Here is a 14,543-nt window from a genome sequence, read left to right on the forward strand (position 1 = left end):
TTGAAATGCCTGGCTGATGTTATAGTCAGTGATAATACTATGTTGGCTAGTATAGACGTTGAAAGTCTATACTCTAATATATCCCACAACCTGGGCTTGGAGGCAGTTACTTTCTTCCTGAGAACAGTTAATCCAACCAGAAATGATGAAGATGAATTCATCATCGATCTATTAGATTATGTACTAAGACATAACTATTTTCTATTCAACAAAAAGATCTACTTACAGAAAAGGGGCACAGCAATGGGCACTTGCTGTGCTCCAACATATGCCAATATGTTCCTGGGGTGGATTGAGAACAAGAGTATTCTCAATGAAGACGTGAACCCATGCAGTATATGGATCTATATATTAGATATATAGATGACGTCTTAATTCTATGGACGGGCACTAAAAATGACTTTGAAAAATTCATGTTGTGGCTGAATAACAACAGAGATGGTATGAGGTATACTTCAACTATAGATTCAAACAAAATTTCTTTCTTAGATCTAGAGATCAGAAAAGAGATGGATGGCACACTAAATACAAAACTGTATAGAAAAGAGACAGCTACCAACAGTCTCCTCAAATGGGAGAGTTATCACCCTAAGAAATTGAAAATGGGCATTCCGTTTGGTCAGTATTTAAGAGCCAGACGAAACTGCAGCACAGAACTTGATTTTGAAACAGAAGCGAGGGAATTACAAAGAAGGTTTAAGGAAAGAGGGTACCCAGGTAGATGCCTTAAAAAGGCATATCAAAGAGCAAAATTACTGGATAGAAATACACTATTGCAAACCAAAAAGGAAACTAATGCACAAGAAACAAACGAACAGCAGACCATAAGAATTATTGGTACATATGATGACAAAAGTGTCTGTATAAAGAATATCATCCAAAGACATTGGCATGTTATTCAAGAAGACGAAGATCTAAAGGAAGTAATTTCTGAAAAACCTAACATTACCTATAGAAGATCAAATAACCTTAAAGATATACTTATGGAGAGTCATTACTCTAAAGACTTACCCAGAACCTGGTTGCGAGAAACAAAAGGCTTCCATAAGTGTGGAAGATGTCAAGCCTGTAAGAACATGGCCCCTACTAAAACCTTCGTACACCCTAACACAGAAAAACAGTATGAAATTAAAGATTTTCTAAACTGTAGATCTAAGCAAGTTATATATATCGCTATGTGCAAATGCCCAAAAATCTATGTGGGTGAGACCTCGAGAGAACTAAGAACCAGAGTGCTAGAACACATAGGCGATATTAAATGGAATAGAAATGTTCCTGTAGCACAACACATGAATAATGAACATCAGGGACATAAATATGAAATCTATTTCTGTGCAATTGAACAAGTAAAATTGAAAGGGAGGAGGGGCGATATTAATAAAATGTTATTGCAAAAAGAATGCAGATGGATCCATGAATTGCAATCCACCTCACCTAAGGGACTGAATGAAGCAATATCATATAAATGTTTCTTATAGTCTACGGATCATGATATACAATTTGTCTTACATGATTATTTAAAAACCGTTCCCTTCTGAACTAAATATGTATGCATTATACAAAATAATATCTTTGAAATGGCATAAAGGAGTTGAAACCTTTTGAAATAATTTTTGAAATAATTCACGATTAGTTCGCATAAACTAATACTTCACTATGTATAACACTGAGGAGAAATTGTTTCTACTCCCTAATAAGCATTTGCCTTCCCAATGAGTAAAGAATTAATTTTGAATGATCTGAAGGGAGATCACTAGGGACATTTTCAAGAGTAGTCTTATAAGTATATCTTTTCATTGCTTAAATTTAAATTAATTCAGTAAATACTAGCAATCCTTTTAAGAAATTACTGTTCAAGAGATGTTCTGTAATTTTTCAATACACCAATACCTCCATTAACTGAGGGATGTTGTGTCTTTATATAACTAGTTATATGAGCGCTTTAATTTACAACTATTAAGCCCCCTTTGTGTCCCAATAGTCTTGATATCAATCAATACTTTAAAGGTTTCGAATATACTTAACACATCTAATGCATTCTAATGAGGCCATAGCGGAGTTTACACCTCCGTGTATACTGTGTAATTGATTTACATACGTTGCCATGACGACGGAGCAGTATATTTCACCGCATCTAATGCTGGGCTGGCCCTATGCCCTGACGAAGTCACGTTCAGTGACGGAAACGCGTCGGTGGGCGTGGACAGCATTGTAGCTAGCGTGGTCTAACCATACCGGTCACAAATGCTCACATACTAATTCAGCGGTCTGGCACATTTAATACCGCCTTACTTAGCCTATATCGGGTTATATACAGGGGGGTTTTTGCTGCTGTTGTACCACCATTTATTAGCACTCAATGTAAGGTTAACAAGTTTGTCTAACTCTATACATAAAACGCTACTACGCTATATGTTTGGTTACATAGTAACCTCTGATTCTATGATTCATGACTAAATGTAATTACTTGCATTGAACCTAGTGCAATACTAGCGGTTAGGTTACTCTCAGCATAACATCTCTACTGAATAGTTGCTAAGCTTTGAATACGGATATTATGTATGTGAACTAGACCTATCTGACAGGGGAATAGTTAGAAATCGGCTGACTCTGTTCAATCAGAGCAGTACGCAGAGAGGAGGACGCCTTTGAGCGCATAGATAGTGCATATTTGTTTATGCCTGTATGATTGAAACCTCTTGTGCATATGTGATTACTTTTTTGCTAACTTCTCTTTCTTATGCTATTGTCTGACTAGACACGCTAAACCTGTCCACTAGCCTTAATTTTAATACTTGGGTTTATAGAATATAGGCAATGAATTTTTGAATTATGGAAGTGACAATCCCATTCTTCACTAGCTTTCTATATTACCTTATTTTTTAACTTGTCCAATTACCTATAGGGGCATATTGGGAATCGAAACTGTATGAATTTGGTTCAGAGGTTGCATAACCCTGGATTTATTTCCCTTATATATTACCCCCTATGAGTAACGTCTGTTTTCAAGCATAATTGTTAAATAAAGTGTAATTTTACTCCATTTTCTATTTGACTTATTCAGTGTATAATTCTACACTTGACTTCAATGTCACAAATCCCCTTTTGGTTCCCTAACCTTACTACTTTATATCTAGTGATTTAATTCACACCTACGAATTTGGGACTGCAGTGGTAAAGAGCGTAGATAGTGATGGCCGGCTATCTATCCTCTTCTATAGATTTTGTTCAGTGGAAACAAGAAGCAGAAAGAGTATTTACTCTAAATGTTGGCAATATTTGCCCTAATGCTACCAACATAGAAGAAGCCTTTAAAAATATTGCTAAAATAATGAAAAAACAAGTTAAATCTTTCTGGGAAATTTTCAGTTTAGAAAACTATGTTAAGAATAAATTAATCCCTAGAGGTTTAAGGATTCAACTAGCACCTGCTTTCCATATCTCTGATGAGAACTTTGTGCTTAGATGGCATGAAATCTTGACCCAATGTTCTCTAGATCTAATGAAATTGACATTAGAGTTTGAAAGAAAACAATATGATGAACTAACCAAACTAATTGATGAAGCCAAAATACAAACAAATAAATTTACTACGCATAAAGACTTTGAAGCTTTAGATATAAAACTTAAGTTCCATATAGACAAACTCAAGGAAGAATTGAGTGAAACAAAAAATAGGAAACTGCAAAGAGATTGGTCTGACCATCAAAAAGGAAATATCTATAAAATCAATCAGAGACGTAGTAATTTTAGAAAAACACAAGAATCTAGAGTCACGAACAAAAATGACACCTCAGATAATTCCACTACTGACTCAGAACCCTCTGATGAGGAATTAACACAAATACCCACAACCAGTGCTGCCCTAATAGAACCATCCATTACACAAATTTTTTTAGAGAAAGATCTATTCCCCCCAAAGAGAACAGTAAAAACAAGGCAAAAAAACAAACCGAAAGCCACCGGCAAACAGAAGTAGTTATGGATAATTTACAGATTATCAATTTGACTGAAACTCATTTAGAAAAAGAACATCACACACTACTATCTAAAGGATTAACCTTTGTACCCACTCCACATCATGATACATTTAATTGGATCAAGGACATACACCTGTTCGCTAGAAAACTTGCACTACATAAATTTCACAAAAATACTAACACAAATTCCCTAATTGATATGGGAATAGAACAAGAGGACCATGAAATGGTTAATCTAATGATATCATTACTGAATGAAAATGTAGAGACTCCAGAAACAAGGAAAGCAAGTATAGTGAAACCCAAAAGTAATTTTATGCCAGCAATATCCAAATACCCCTCTATTGATAAATTTGTCTCCCTGGTCACAACAGAAATAGAGGAGATAAATAAAAAAAGCAAAGTGCCAAAAAACTTGAGTTATAAAGAACGAAAAGCCCTCCAGAAATTACAAAACAATAAGGAGATTACAATAAAAAATGCGGATAAGGGAGGTAATATGGTTCTTATGAACAATTCTCAATATGAAGAAATATGTACCGATATTCTGAGCAATACTGATAATTACAAGGTCCTTACTCGTGATCCAACTGATGCCTTCCAACGAGAACTAGGATCCCTCCTGGATAGGGGTCTACAAGAAAGGGTAATTACTAAAGCAGAACATCAGTTTATGTTTAATAAGTTCCCAAGAATAGCTACTTTCTATAGCCTTCCTAAGGTTCATAAGGATATGACAAAACCACCCGGGAGACCCATAGTCTCTGGAAATGGCTGTATCACTGAAAATGCAAGCATCTTTTTAGATAAAAAACTGAGACATTTTGTACACACCCTTACATCTTACGTACAAGATACTAAAGATGTCTTGAAATGCCTGGCTGATGTTATAGTCAGTGATAATACTATGTTGGCTAGTATAGACGTTGAAAGTCTATACTCTAATATATCCCACAACCTGGGCTTGGAGGCAGTTACTTTCTTCCTGAGAACAGTTAATCCAACCAGAAATGATGAAGATGAATTCATCATCGATCTATTAGATTATGTATTAAGACATAACTATTTTCTATTCAACAAAAAGATCTACTTACAGAAAAGGGGCACAGCAATGGGCACTTGCTGTGCTCCAACATATGCCAATATGTTCCTGGGGTGGATTGAGAACAAGAGTATTCTCAATGAAGACGTGAACCCATATATGCAGTATATGGATCTATATATTAGATATATAGATGACGTCTTAATTCTATGGACGGGCACTAAAAATGACTTTGAAAAATTCATGTTGTGGCTGAATAACAACAGAGATGGTATGAGGTATACTTCAACTATAGATTCAAACAAAATTTCTTTCTTAGATCTAGAGATCAGAAAAGAGACGGATGGCACACTAAATACAAAACTGTATAGAAAAGAGACAGCTACCAACAGTCTCCTCAAATGGGAGAGTTATCACCCTAAGAAATTGAAAATGGGCATTCCGTTTGGTCAGTATTTAAGAGCCAGACGAAACTGCAGCACAGAACTTGATTTTGAAACAGAAGCGAGGGAATTACAAAGAAGGTTTAAGGAAAGAGGGTACCCAGGTAGATGCCTTAAAAAGGCATATCAAAGAGCAAAATTACTGGATAGAAATACACTATTGCAAACCAAAAAGGAAACTAATGCACAAGAAACAAACGAACAGCAGACCATAAGAATTATTGGTACATATGATGACAAAAGTGTCTGTATAAAGAATATCATCCAAAGACATTGGCATGTTATTCAAGAAGACGAAGATCTAAAGGAAGTAATTTCTGAAAAACCTAACATTACCTATAGAAGATCAAATAACCTTAAAGATATACTTATGGAGAGTCATTACTCTAAAGACTTACCCAGAACCTGGTGGCGAGAAACAAAAGGCTTCCATAAGTGTGGAAGATGTCAAGCCTGTAAGAACATGGCCCCTACTAAAACCTTCGTACACCCTAACACAGAAAAACAGTATGAAATTAAAGATTTTCTAAACTGTAGATCTAAGCAAGTTATATATATCGCTATGTGCAAATGCCCAAAAATCTATGTGGGTGAGACCTCGAGAGAACTAAGAACCAGAGTGCTAGAACACATAGGCGATATTAAATGGAATAGAAATGTTCCTGTAGCACAACACATGAATAATGAACATCAGGGACATAAATATGAAATCTATTTCTGTGCAATTGAACAAGTAAAATTGAAAGGGAGGAGGGGCGATATTAATAAAATGTTATTGCAAAAAGAATGCAGATGGATCCATGAATTGCAATCCACCTCACCTAAGGGACTGAATGAAGCAATATCATATAAATGTTTCTTATAGTCTACGGATCATGATATACAATTTGTCTTACATGATTATTTAAAAACCGTTCCCTTCTGAACTAAATATGTATGCATTATACAAAATAATATCTTTGAAATGGCATAAAGGAGTTGAAACCTTTTGAAATAATTTTTGAAATAATTCACGATTAGTTCGCATAAACTAATACTTCACTATGTATAACACTGAGGAGAAATTGTTTCTACTCCCTAATAAGCATTTGCCTTCCCAATGAGTAAAGAATTAATTTTGAATGATCTGAAGGGAGATCACTAGGGACATTTTCAAGAGTAGTCTTATAAGTATATCTTTTCATTGCTTAAATTTAAATTAATTCAGTAAATACTAGCAATCCTTTTAAGAAATTACTGTTCAAGAGATGTTCTGTAATTTCTCAATACACCAATACCTCCATTAACTGAGGGATGTTGTGTCTTTATATAACTAGTTATATGAGCGCTTTAATTTACAACTATTAAGCCCCCTTTGTGTCCCAATAGTCTTGATATCAATCAATACTTTAAAGGTTTCGAATATACTTAACACATCTAATGCATTCTAATGAGGCCATAGCGGAGTTTACACCTCCGTGTATACTGTGTAATTGATTTACATACGTTGCCATGACGACGGAGCAGTATATTTCACCGCATCTAATGCTGGGCTGGCCCTATGCCCTGACGAAGTCACGTTCAGTGACGGAAACGCGTCGGTGGGCGTGGACAGCATTGTAGCTAGCGTGGTCTAACCATACCGGTCACAAATGCTCACATACTAATTCAGCGGTCTGGCACATTTAATACCGCCTTACTTAGCCTATATCGGGTTATATACAGGGGGGTTTTTGCTGCTGTTGTACCACCATTTATTAGCACTCAATGTAAGGTTAACAAGTTTGTCTAACTCTATACATAAAACGCTACTACGCTATATGTTTGGTTACATAGTAACCTCTGATTCTATGATTCATGACTAAATGTAATTACTTGCATTGAACCTAGTGCAATACTAGCGGTTAGGTTACTCTCAGCATAACATCTCTACTGAATAGTTGCTAAGCTTTGAATACGGATATTATGTATGTGAACTAGACCTATCTGACAGGGGAATAGTTAGAAATCGGCTGACTCTGTTCAATCAGAGCAGTACGCAGAGAGGAGGACGCCTTTGAGTGCATAGATAGTGCATATTTGTTTATGCCTGTATGATTGAAACCTCTTGTGCATATGTGATTACTTTTTTGCTAACTTCTCTTTCTTATGCTATTGTCTGACTAGACACGCTAAACCTGTCCACTAGCCTTAATTTTAATACTTGGGTTTATAGAATATAGGCAATGAATTTTTGAATTATGGAAGTGACAATCCCATTCTTCACTAGCTTTCTATATTACCTTATTTTTTAACTTGTCCAATTACCTATAGGGGCATATTGGGAATCGGAACTGTATGAATTTGGTTCAGAGGTTGCATAACCCTGGATTTATTTCCCTTATATATTACCCCCTATGAGTAACGTCTGTTTTCAAGCATAATTGTTAAATAAAGTGTAATTTTACTCCATTTTCTATTTGACTTATTCAGTGTATAATTCTACACTTGACTTCAATGTCACAAATCCCCTTTTGGTTCCCTAACCTTACTACTATAATCAAGAGAATCCACAGGCTTGTGGAGACTCCCTGAGACCGCTAAAACTTTCTCCAAACCCAGGCCCATCATTGCTAGATTTTTGAATTTTCAGGGCAAAGTATTGTTCCTACAACACTTCCACAAAAACCAACCAATATTTCACAACGACTCTAAAATTTTGCTTTTTCAAGATTTCTCTTTTGCGATATCTATCAAGCAAAGGGAGCTCTCCCCGGTTTGTGGCACAATGATATAGGTGGGTTTACAGGCCACGGTTACATATCCAGCCAAATTGAGAGTAGTTTTAGGTGGTCAAACCCTTTTCTTTGATTCAGCTTTGGAAGCAGAGAAAATGCTCGCTGAGCAGGCGGCTAAGTAAGCCAGAATTAATGCCTGTACTTTTTCCTTTTTCCCTCTTTCTCTCTTTTTTTTTCTTTTTCTTTCCTTTGCTTTGTGAGATGTGTATTGGTAAATAACCAATTGGGTTAAATAAGGGTGAGGCACAGATTTTTAATGTACCCCTGTTCTACGGTATTTCCCTCTTTCTCCTCCTTCCCCCCCTTTCTTCCTTCCCCCCCCCCCTCCCTATTACAAAGTTCATTGATCGCCTACAGACAAATAAATGATAAAAGACAAGTACCTTAGGGTTACTTCGTGGAATGTTGGAGGCATCACGTCACCAAAAAAACACAAAACAATTATCTCTCATCTTAAAAAACTAAATACTAACATTGCGTTCATCCAGGAAACACACCTAAACTTAGAAGAATCTATGAAATTAAAAACTCCCCGGGTGGGAGAGGTTTTTGCCACTCCTAGTATAGACAGAAAAAGAGGGGTTGCAATTTTACTGGGCAAAAATTTAACATATGAAAGCCTACTTACAATAGTTGACCTGGACAGTCGATTTCTGATCATTAAACTTAGGATAGCAAAATCGATTTATACTCTTTGTAACCTCTATGCTCCAAATAAATTTAATGCAAAATTCTGGGACTCTCTTCAATCTAAGATTCTGCAGGTTATGGAGGGCCACCTGGTAATGGCTGGCGATTTTAACATGTCCGCATGTTACCCTCTGGAGATGTTACGGAGAGGTATACGCCAAAATAAGACAAAAAGAGATCATCTAGAATCTAAAATTCTCAATACTATTTTTCAAAAATCTTGCAGTCAGAGATGTCTGGAGGACATATAACCCCGATGTTTGAGACTACACATGTTACTTCAGAGCCTTTAAATCCTTCTCTAGGATCGACTATATCTTGATAAACGAAAGCTTGCATAAGATCGGGGCAAAACCCACAATATCACAAATTTGCATTTCAGATCATATCTTTAGATATTGCAGTTGACAAAACTCTTAACCTAGCTTCCCAAAATATTTGAGTAAAAATGTTAAATTTAAGAATTGGTTAAAGGGAAAAATGGATGAATAGTTTCACTTCAATGAAGGGTCAGTAGCCAAACCCTCAATCTTTTTGGAAGCTGCAAAAGCAGTACTCAGAGGAGAGATCATAGCCTACACCGCGAGGATGAAAAAGGAGACTAGAGTCAGAGAAAGAGAAATCTCAGCCACAGGTGTCAATGCTTACAATCGGTATCTATACCTTGCTTCCGAAGAAAATTGGATAAGATACTCAAGGGCAAAAAAAGAGAGGGACACTTTCATCCTGCAGTGCACAACCCAAGCAGAACTAAAGTATCAGGCAAGATTGTACAAACAGGGTAATAAGTCAGGAAAGCTGTTATCTAATATTGTGAAAAATAGCAGGAAGACTCTACACATCTAGAGAAATTTTAGTGTCATTTCATGATTACTATAAAAAATGATACTCTCTTAGAAGCTCTTTAAAATCAGCTAGAGAAGAATTTTGGGAAAATATCACAACCCCAGTCATTAGCACTGATTCCAACCTGAGAATGAATGCTATCTCAGAACTCAAGGTTACACAAGGTATACAAACCTTAAAATCAGACAAAGACCCCGGCCCCGGCGTGTTACCCAATTAAGTTTATAAGATATTAGCTCCATCTATTATTCCACATCTAACAAAGTTGTTTAATTTTTTTTATTTGGAGGAAGGCCAGATTCCTCTAAATTTTGCAGCGTCTCAGACAACTCTCATCCTTAAACAAGGGAAACATTCCCTTAGAAAAAGTCCTACAGGCGCCCATAGCTCTGCTCAATACAGACTACAAACTACTCTATTTTAGCTAAAAGACTCCAAGCAGAACTTGCTGAGATTATCCATAAGGATCAGGCTGGCTTCCTCTACAAGTGTAACTCAGATGCACAGATCAGAGAGCTTTGTAAAATAATTGATTATTTTAAAAAATCTAGATAAGAGCAAGAATAAAGATCTTCCAGATGCTGCAATACTTGCCATAGACGCTGAAAAAGCATTTGACTCTGTGCACCATGATCACTTACTAAATACAATGTTTTGGTTTGGGTTTAGAAATAATTTTCTTACCCTGATCAAGAATATATAAATATATATACCCAATCATCCACCCGTCTAATTATCAATGGCACAGAGTCTCCCACCATAGTCCTTGAAAGAGGTACCCGCCAAGGTTGCCCTCTATCCCCGCTACTTTTTGAAATCGCAATTGAACCTTTAGCCATTAAGATCAGACAACAGATAGAGGGAATACAAAATATAATTTATGTTACAACATCCAAAGAACGTAAAGATCTTTCGAGAGTATTCTTAGGAAGAAATTTAAACAAAGTCCGCAAAACAGCCTTACCCTGATGTAAAATCAGAAAAGGAGACTCACAAGAGAGAGCAGACAATTTGGGAACTCTCCTAGCAGAAGAGATAGCCAAAAGAAACAATACTTTCCAAGAAAGTAGTTTAATAATAAAGAATGCATAGGCTCAAAAGGAGGAGCCTGCAAAGCCTTCAAAACTAAATTAAGACTCCAGGAGGAGAGATTGATTTAACAACAGGCTTGATACGAACGAAAGCCTGAACAAAACAGTGAATATCAGAAAGTTTAGCAATCTTTCTATGAAATAAAACAGAAAGAGCAGAGATTTGTCCCTTCAAGGTACTTGCAGACAAACCTTTATCCAAACCATCCTGAAGAAACTGTAAAATTCTAGGAATCCTAAAAGAATGCCAAGAGAATTTATGAGAAAAACACCATGAAATATAGGTTTTCCAAACCCGATAATAAATCTTCCTTGAAACAGACTTACGAGCCTGTAGCATAGTATTAATCACTGAGTCAGAGAAACCTCTATGACTAAGTACTAAGCGTTCAATTTCCATACCTTCAAATTTAGCGATTTGAGATCCTGATGGAAAAATGGCCATTGAGACAGAAGGTTTGGCCTTAAAGGAAGTGGCCAAAGTTGGCAACTGGACATCCGGACAAGATCCGCATACCAAAACCTGTGAGGCCATGCTGGTGCTATCAGAAACACATGCAATTGTTCCAATATGATCTTGGAGATCACCCTTGGAAGAAGAACTAGTGGTGGAAAAATTTCAGCAGGTTGGTAAAACCAAGGAACTGCTAACGCATCCACCATTTACGGCTGAGGATCCCTGGACCTGGAAAGGTACCTGGGAAGCTTCTTGTTTAGATGGGAAGCCATCATGGGGTCGATCCGATATAAAGCGTCGCCCGCAAAAGCCGGCGACGCCAATATTTACGCTGATTTGGTATCCTATATACGGCGTAACCTAGAAGTTACGCGCGTATATTTCTGCCGTCGCCCGTAGTTTTTTGGGCCATAGGCAGGTATACCAAACCAGCGCAGTTTGGTATCCAATATGCAGCGTAAGGACTTACGTGGCGAAAATGGAGAAAACTTACTCCATTTTCACCTCGCCACAAAAAGCAGCCGTAAGAAGCCTTACGCTGACTATTGGAGCCCCGTAACTCCCTAAACTAACTAGAAAATAAACCTAACACCTAACGCATGCGCAATGTCTATCTCCCTGTCAACCGCGATCTTCTAAAATAAACCTAACACCTAACGCATGCGCAATGTCTATCTACCTGTCAACCGCGATCCCCCCCCCCCCCCGAAATCCCTAATAAAGTTATTAACCCCCTAAACCGCCGCTCCCGGACCCCCCCGCCATCTACATAAACTAACCCCCTACTGTGAGCCCCTAAAACCGCCGCCATCTACCTTATCTATCCCCTAATCTGACCCCTTACACCGCCGCCACCTATATAAAAATTATTAACCCCTAATCTAATCCCCCTATACCGCCGCCAGCTATATTAATATTATTAACCCCTAATGTAAGCCCCTTACACCGCCGCCATCTCTATTAAAATGATTAACCCCTAATTTAATCTACCTACCCCGCCGCCAGCTATATTATCTATATTAACCCTAAGTATATTATAGTTAATATAGGTATTACATTATATATATTAACTATATTAACCCTAATTATATTAGGGTTAATATAGTTACTATAGTATTTATATTAACTATATTAACTCTATCTAACCCTAACACCCCTAACTAAATTTATATTAAATTAATCTAATTCATTTATAAACTAATATATTCCTATTTAAATCTAAATACTTACCTATAAAACAAACCCTAAGATAGCTACAATATAATTAATAATTACATTGTAGCTATGTTAGGGTTAATATTTATTTTACAGGTAAATTGTTAATTATTTTAACTAGGTATAATAGATATTAAATAGTTATTAACTATTTAATATCTACCTAGTTAAAATAATTACCCAATTACCTGTAAAATAAATCCTAACCTAAGTTACAAATACACCTACACTATCAATAAATTTAATAAACTACAAACATCTATCTAAAAATACAATTAAATTAACTAAACTAAATTACAAAAAAAAAAAACACTAAATTACAAAAAATAAAAAAAAGATTACAAGATATTTAAGCTAATTACACCTATTCTAAGCCCCCTAATAAAATAATAAACCCCCAAAATAAAAAAAATTCCCTGCCCTATTCTAAATTAAACAAATTTCAAAGCTCTTTACCTTACCAGCCATTAAAAGGGCCTTTTGTGGGGCATGCCCCAAAGAATTCAGCTCTTTTGCATACAACAAATACAACCCCCCCCCCCATTACAACCCACCACCCACATACCCCTATTCTAAAACCACCCAAACCCCCCTTAAAAAAGCCTAACACTACCCCCCTGAAGATCTCCCTACCTTGTCTTCACCATACCGGGCCGAACTCCTGATCCGATCCGGGCGATGTCTTCCTCCAAGCGGCAAAGAAGAATTCTTCCTCCGGCGATGTCTTCCTCCAAGCGGCAAAGAAGAATTCTTCCTCCGGCGATGTCTTCCTCCAAGCGGCAAAGAAGAATTCTTCCTCCGGCGACGTCTTCCTCCAAGCGGCAGCAAAGTCTTCATTCTTCCTGAACAGCCAATCAGATTGAGCTCGCATTCTATTGGCTGATCGGAACAGCCAATAGAATGCGAGCTCAATCTGATTGGCTGATTGGATCAGCCAATCGGATTGAACTTGAATCTGATTGGCTGATTCAATCAGCCAATCAGATTTTTCTAACTTAATTCCGATTGGCTGATAGAATCCTATCAGCCAATCGGAATTCGGCGGACGCCATCTTGGATGACGTCATTTAAAGGTACCTCATTCCAAGTACAGCAGTCGGCCAGGATGGATGCTCCGCGGCGGCGGAGCGAAGAAAGAAGATTGAAGATGCCGCCGGAAGAATGAAGACTTTGCTGCCGCTTGGAGGAAGACGTCGCCGGAGGAAGAATTCTTCTTTGCCGCTTGGAGGAAGACATCGCCGGAGGAAGAATTCTTCTTTGCCGCTTGGAGGAAGACATCGCCCGGATCGGATCAGGAGTTCGGCCCGGTGTGGTGAAGACAAGGTAGGGAGATCTTCAGGGGGGTAGTGTTAGGCTTTTTTAAGGGGGGTTTGGGTGGTTTTAGAATAGGGGTATGTGGGTGGTGGGTTGTAATGGGGGGGGGGGTTGTATTTGTTGTATGCAAAAGAGCTGAATTCTTTGGGGCATGCCCCACAAAAGGCCCTTTTAAGGGCTGGTAAGGTAAAGAGCTTTGAAATTTGTTTAATTTAGAATAGGGCAGGGACATTTTTTTATTTTGGGGGTTTATTATTTTATTAGGGGGCTTAGAATAGGTGTAATTAGCTTAAATATCTTGTAATCTTTTTTTTATTTTTTGTAATTTAGTGTTTGTTTTTTTTTGTAATTTAGTTTAGTTAATTTAATTGTATTTTTAGATAGATGTTTGTAGTTTATTAAATTTATTGATAGTGTAGGTGTATTTGTAACTTAGGTTAGGATTTATTTTACAGGTAATTGGGTAATTATTTTAACTAGGTAGATATTAAATAGTTAATAACTATTTAATATCTATTATACCTAGTTAAAATAATTAACAATTTACCTGTAAAATAAATATTAACCCTAACATAGCTACAATGTAATTATTAATTATATTGTAGCTATCTTAGGGTTTGTTTTATAGGTAAGTATTTAGATTTAAATAGGAATATATTAGTTTATAAATGAATTAGATTAATTTAATATAAATTTAGTTAGGGGTGTT

The sequence above is a fragment of the Bombina bombina genome, chromosome 6 (assembly GCF_027579735.1).
Source record: "Bombina bombina isolate aBomBom1 chromosome 6, aBomBom1.pri, whole genome shotgun sequence".
Lineage (NCBI taxonomy): Eukaryota > Metazoa > Chordata > Amphibia > Anura > Bombinatoridae > Bombina > Bombina bombina.